The following is a 7,189-nucleotide window of genomic DNA, read 5'->3' as shown; positions in this document are numbered from 1 at the left end:
ACAGAGAAGTATCTTTCCTAAATCACTACTCTATTCCCAATCACTTGGCAAATTATCTGTATGTGACTTTTTTTCCCCAGAATAAAACGGTAGGAGTGTTCTTTTTATAAAAATTTGGTTTTGTTGAACATTTTGCTATAAAGATCCCATTTCCCCGTCGCCTCTGCCTCACCCCCTCGCAGCCCACCCTGCACACATGCTTAACCACTGTCAAGAGGGTCTCCTCCACATTCAGGGTGTTTATCCAGGAACCAGACACCTCCACCCACCCACTTTTCTTCACAGGCAATAAAAAAAGCAAACAAACCTCACTGCCATCGAGTGGGCGCTGACCTTCAGTGACCTCCCTGTGGGTTTCTGAGACGATAACTGTTTTTACTGGAGTAGAAAGCCCACTCTTTCCCCATCCAGGGAAAAGAACAACAGAAACCAGACGGGAAGGGAGACAGCTGTCGGTGTGAGATCTGAAAATAATTAACAATCTATCAAGGAGCCAGGAGTGGGTGGGTGGGTGAGGGAAAGGCAAGGGGAATAAAGGAGGAGCTGATCCCAAGGGCTCAATGGAAAGTAAATGTCTAGAAAAGAACGATGGGATAGATGTACGGATATGCCGGATACAATTGATGTGTGCATTGTAACAAGAGTTGTAAGGACCCCCATTAAAATGATTACATATTTAAAAAAATCCAATGAGATCATATGTATAAATAAATATACTTTGTAAACTAAAATAAAACAGGAAGATGAAGCTCGCCAGGCGTCCGTCCTCTTAGAGTGACAACATCTTTAAACCCCGCTTGGCAATCCTGGACACGCCGTCGTGATGCCCAGGGAAGACAGGGCGACCTGGAAGTCCAAGTACTTCCTTAAAAGAATCCAACTTTTCAGATGATTATCCAAAACGCTTCCTTGTGGGAGCGGATGACGTGGGCTCCAAGCAGATGCGGCAGATCCGCAGGTCCCTCCCCAATGGGCAGGACCAGCCCCATGCGCAAGGCCATCCGGGTGCACCTGGAGAACAGCCCGGCTCTGGGAAAACTTGCCCCCTATTGGAGGGAATGTGGGGTTTGTGTTCACCAAGGAACACCTCACTGAGATCAGGGACATGCTGCTGGCCAACAAGGTGCCAGGTGCCATCGTGCCGGTGCCATCGCCCCGTGTGAGGTGACTGTGCCGGCTCAGAACCGGGCCTGGGTCCTCAGAAGACCTCCTTCTTCCAGGTTTTGGGAAGTACCACGAAGATCTCCAGAGGCCTCATTGAAATCCTGAGTGAGGTACAGCTGATCAAGGCTGGAGACAAAGTGGGTGCCAGCGAAGCCACCCTGCTAACATGCTGAATGAGCATCGCCCCTCCTCCTTGGGGCTGATCATCCAACAGGTGTTTGACAGTGGCGGCATCTACAACCTGGAAGTGCTTGACATCCTAGAGGAAGCTCCGCACACCCTCTTCCTGGAGGGTGTCCGCAATGTTGCCAGCCTGGGTCTGCAGATTGGCTACCCAACTGCCGCCTCTGTGCCCCATTCAATCATCAATGGGTACAAGCGGGGCTTGGCTCTGTCTGTGGAGACTGAGGACACCTTCCCACTGGCTGAAAAGGTCAAGCAGGCCTTCTTGGCCAACCCGTCTGTACTTGTGGCCGATGCCTCTGTGGCTGCCGCCACCAGTGCTGCTGCTCCTGCTGCTTTGGCCCTGGCCCAGCAAGAAAGCAAAGGAGGAATCGGAAGAGTCGGACGAGGACATGGGATTTGGTCTCTTTGACGAGTCACCAAAAAACACCAAAGCAGCCAGCTTGATTTGTGAAACAAGGAAATAAAAATGGCTTAGTTCTTTCAAGAAGAAGAAGAAGGAGGAGGAGGAGGAGGAGGAGGAGGAGGAGGAGGAGGAGAAAGCCCAGTCTTTCTCCTGATGAGCTGCTGGTGGTTTTGAACTGCCAACAGCTCGGATCTCAGACCGGCATGTACCCATGACAGCCCAGGGCTTCTTACATGTGCTGGTTGGTGCCCTTTTCCACCTCCCATAAATCTCAGAGCTTTCTTTTCCTGCCCTTAGCAGCGTCCGGGGGCACTGTCCGGTAAGCCTTGGCCCGCTTACTGCAAGGTTGAAATCCCGCCCTTGGGGAGAAAGATGAAGAAGCCATTTGCTCCTGGAATTTTGGCAGCTTCCGGCCAAGTCAGTCAGATTGGACTTGGAGGCAGTGGGGTGGCAGCACCGTAGTGACCACAATTACCCACAATGTAACCATGATGTAGTAGTCCATGTAGCTCCGTGAACAATGTAACCACACTGTGCTAATGAGCTTGAGTGTGACCATTTTGCGCTGATCCCAGTATGGCCACATTGCAACTACTGTCACTGTCTAGAAACTGCTGTTTTCTGTAACTGCTGAGCCGTTGTCATTGATTCTTGAGATTGCCGCGGATGAGTCTAAACCTCCTGCTCTATTTTTGTAAGGTTCCCTATTTCCCAATACCATAACACCACCTGGCTTTGTATCCAAGTCCCCCCTCTTTCTCCATACAGCTTGACTCCCCCTGCTCCCTATGCCTTGTTGATTCCATAGTGTGCAAACCTCCCACTTTCAGCACTCAGTCTTGGGAGAATTAGGCTCTAGCTGCCCTGTGGCCGCCAGCTAATAAAGGTTTACTAACTTTGATTAAAGTTACGTGTGGGTTAATGGAGCTCATCCCAGCACAAAAGTACATTTCGCGTTTGTACTACAATTAAAAACACGTGGAGCTGTTCTACCAGCACAATTTAACAACGTGGCATACCATCCGTCCATCTCCCCATCCCACACCGTGTGACGCGCCCTGCCCCCTCCATTGACTTAGACGTTCTACTGTCGACAACTTGAGAAGGCTTGGTGAGCACGCCTTACTAGTTTACTAGGACTTTCCTAGGTTAGCTGGACAGCTGGCTAATTGAAAGATGACTTGAGGGGGACACTTCAGGTGAAGTGTCTTCTCAGAGCTACACATTCAGGGTTGGGCCTGGTGGTGTTCCTCCAGTCTCAATAGATCCAGTAGTCTGGATCCTGGGAGAATTTGCAATCCTGGTCCACATCCTGCTCCCCAGTCCCGAAACACTTTTGGTCAGGGATCATCTATTGATTCCTTCATTGAAACGTTTGGGAACAGTAGCGGGGCACCATCTAGTTCTACTGGTCTCATGGTATTTCAGGGAGAGGATTAGCCCTGCTCTCCAAATCCTCCCTGATTCCCGGGTCTCCTTCCAACGATGCTGCACAGGGTGAATAGAGACTGGTGACTGTATCGGGAGAGCGGCTAGCAAGATTTTCTTTTAAGGTTTGAAGGACATTAGTGAGTTTATTAAAGAGCTGTTTCAGGAACACCAAGGTCGGAAACCGAGGACATGGAAGGAAGTGTACTGGTTTGCTTCCTGCATTCCCGACCGCAGGATTTGGTACCCAGGCCCTCGTGAGAGGCACGCCTCCACAGTTCCGAGAGGGGACAGCGGATAGCACCCAAAATGCACATATTCTCCAGGAAGGACATTTCTCCACATCCAGCCCTCCATAAAATGGTAATATAAAGCTGTCTCCTACAGCTGCCTGGCTCCTCACATGCAGTTAAAGGATGCTTCTCTGGAAGATCAGTCAGCTCCGTTTGTCTCTCTTTTTTTTTTTTAATTTAAATCATTTTATTGGGGCTCATGCAACTCCATACATACATCAATTGTGTAAAGCACACTTATACATTCGTTGCCTTCATCATTCTCAAAATTCGCCTTCCGCTTGGGTTCCGGGAATCGGCTCATTTTCCTTTTTACCCTTCCCTCCCTCCCCACTCCCCCCTCCTTCATGAACCCTTAATAATTTATAAATTATTATTTTATCTTATCTTACACTGCCCGGCGTCTCCCCTCACCCCCTTTCCTGTTGCCCATCCCCCAGAGAGGAGGTTACATGTAGATCCCCGAGATCGGTCCCCCCTTTCTACGTTCCCTTCTCTCCCGTGTCTCGTATTCTTAAGGAACTATTCACACATGCTGGTCTCACACGTATCTGATTCTTCCTATAGGAAGACCCCCTGGAGAGCTCAAGGGTAGCCACGGTGAACACATTGCCCACTCTATTGTATATGTATTAATGAGGGGCTTGCAGGCCTCGTTACTATAAACTCTGCACTGTTTTCCCTCCATTGGAGATCCGTGTCCTGTGCTCCACTTTTCTGTCTCCTTTTTTCCCCCTTAATTGCCCCATTGCTCTTCAGGACCCCCGTTCGACTGGGGGGCTGTACCCCACACACTGAAGGGCCCCAGTTAATCTGAAGGTGCCTGACTAGCAAGCCTCTAAGGCTGAAGTACCACTCCATATAGGAGGGAACAGATCTCTCACTCAAATGCACCACCGTTGTGTTGATTCCGACTCCCAGCGACTCTGTAAGATGAGGTCGAACCGCCCTGTGGGTTGCCAAGACTCTAACTCTTTCTCCCTCTGAGTGCCTGATGCTTTCCAATGGCTGACCTTGCAGCCCCCAACACATAACCCCCTGCGCCACCAGGGCTCCTTCTGGGGACATAAGAGAAACTCTAAACCCAGCATGTGGCGGATGGACTGGATTGTCCCACGAAGCTATGACCCTGAACCTTGAAGCCAACAGAACCAGCCTGAGAAGACATCAGAGGTTGGGTACGGTGTCCTGTCTTTTTTTCCCTTAACAAAAATAGCAGAGTTTTCTTTATCTGCTCACTGTCTGCTAGAAGTGTCCAGATGCATTCCCGGATGTTTTAGCTGTACAGGGATTCGTGGTGCAACTGCCACCCCTCTCACGAGCTCCCTCCGGATGAACGCCTGTGCCCCCATCACGTTTTGCTCTTTCCTACAGGCCCTGCGGTAGGAAACCAGCCTGCAGGCTGTCCTCTGGTTCTTGCTTAATTAGACGTGTCGTTCACGTGTAAATTCCTCAAAGTAGAATCACTGGGTCAAAGGGGAAGTGGACTTGTCCGCTTAGAGAATGTCACCAAACTGCCCTCCCTGGGAACGGGGCCAGTTCCAACATTCACACCAAGTGACACAGGGCGGGCCTGCTTCCCCTCAGCGGTGCCAACAGGCTGTTTTGCTCGACCTTTGCTCTGTCCTGGTCTGATAGGGAGGCAGTGACACCTCACACAGTTTTAACTTTCACCTGTCTTGGGATCAGATGATCTTTGTACATATTCAATTGCTGTTGTGGTTCCCACCCGATGCACAATGGCACGAAACACTGCCCGGTCCTGTGCCATCCTCACAAGCGTCTCCATGTTCAACAGCCTCTTGCCGGTCCTTCGCCAGCTTTCAACATTTATTGCACGTTGCTCTTTTTCTGGTTTGTTCGTTGTTGTTGTGATTTTCCCTCAACAGAATTCGCAGAGCTTTCCTTTATCAGCGAAAGCCTATCTGCAGGCAGATGTATGTGGGTGTGCTGCGATACAAACCACCAAAACAACTGCCACCCCATCCCCCCAGAAGAATTCACTTCAGAGGACAGCACTGAAGCTGCAGCTCAGGGAGAGGGGCATGTCTGATCAGAACACACGGGAGCAAACGAAGGGGGAGGAAGAGAGAGTGGAGCACATCCTGGCCCACCAAGCTTTTAGGATGAAATCTCTGCTCAGGGCAGTCAATGCACAGAGAGGACCATCTGGCCAGACCTACTATGAGACGTGATATCCCTCACGGACCCATAGCCTTGCAGGGGACAACACTGGAGGCACAGTGTGGGAACTGTGCCCAGTCTGACTCCACCACACTGAGGCAAACACTAAGGGTGTGCGACAGAGCAGCAAGGGGAACAGAGCAAGGAAATCCCCAAGGAATACCAAAAATAGACTTTAGGGCCAGGGTTTGGCATCCCATCAGACTCGACCGGAAAACACTCCTAAAGGCCAATAAACAGTCCTTGAACTATTGATAGATTTTTCTTTCTTTTTTTGTCATTGGCTTTTTGTTGTTGTTTTGTTTTGTTTTGTTGCTTTGTTTTGCTCTGTCTTGGTTTTGTGCATAGCATTATCTCTGCAGGTCTATCTAGATAAGATAGGTGGAATAAACAATCTGGGGGAGAAGACAATGGGACCGATGGTTCCGGGGGTGGGGGGAAATGGGGGAAGGGGAGGTGGGAAAAAGGAAGTGGTGTTAACAAACACAGGGACAAGGGAACAACAAGTGATCCAAAATCAGTGACAAGGAGGGTGTAAGAGGCCTGGTAGGGAATGATGAAGGGAATTGTAACCGAGAGTAATTACTGAAACCCAAATGAAGGCTGAGCATGATAATGGGAAAAGAGGAAAGCAAAAAGAAATAGAAGAAAGAACTAGGAGGCAAAGGCATGTATAGAGGTCTAAATAAAGGCATGTACATATGTAAATATATTTCTATATGATGATGGGGAAATAGATCTATGTACATATATTTATAGGTTTAGTATTAAAGTAGCAGATGGACATTGGCCCTCCACTCAATACAATAACATTTTGTTCAAACAACTTGGCATTCTGTGATGCTCACTCTCCCGGCAAGATCAATGAAGACAAAATGGGTGAAAAAGCGAATGTGCTAAAGAAAGCTGATGATGCCTGACTATCATAAGATATAGTGTCTGGGGTCTTAAAGACTTGAAGTTAAACAAGTGTTCATCTAGCAGAGAAGCAACAAGTCCACATGGAGGAAGCACACCAGCCTGTGTGATCATGAGGTGTTGACAGAATCAGGTAACAGGCACCAAAAGACCCAAGACAAACAAACAAAACATATTGTTGAGAATGAGGCGGGGGGGGGGAGGGTTGTCAGAGCAGAGACCCCAAGCCCACTGTAAACAATAGGACCTCTCCTCACAGAAGGGTCACAAGGAAGGGATGAGTCAACCAGGGTGCAGCGTAGCAACAATGAAACATACAACTTTTCTCTAGTTCTTAAATGCTTCCTTCCCCCACCCCCACTCCCACTATCATGATCCTAATTCTACCTTACAAATACGGCTAGACCAGAGGATGTACACTGGTACAGATAGGAACTGAAAACAGGGAATACAGGACGGATGATCCCTTCAGGACCAGTGGTGAGAGTGGTGATACCAGGAGGGTGGAAGGAAGGTAGGGTAGAAAGGGGAAATCTATTACCAGAATCCACATATAACCCCCACCCTGGGGGATGGACAACAGAAAAGTGGGTGAAAGAAGACGTCGGACAGT

The 7,189-nt window shown here is 49.1% G+C and overlaps 1 pseudogene; it reads left to right on the top strand.

The window, feature by feature from the left end:
• Nucleotides 1-823: 823 nt before the first annotated feature.
• LOC142439855 (large ribosomal subunit protein uL10 pseudogene) lies at nt 824-1,814 on the top strand (annotated as a pseudogene).
• Nucleotides 1,815-7,189: the final 5,375 nt, after the last annotated feature.

This window comes from Tenrec ecaudatus, chromosome 1 (genome assembly GCF_050624435.1).
Source record: "Tenrec ecaudatus isolate mTenEca1 chromosome 1, mTenEca1.hap1, whole genome shotgun sequence".
In the NCBI taxonomy this organism is placed as follows: Eukaryota; Metazoa; Chordata; class Mammalia; order Afrosoricida; family Tenrecidae; genus Tenrec; species Tenrec ecaudatus.
The sequence above is the reverse complement of the archived record's forward strand: the minus strand, read 5'-3'. Positions and strand labels throughout refer to the sequence as shown.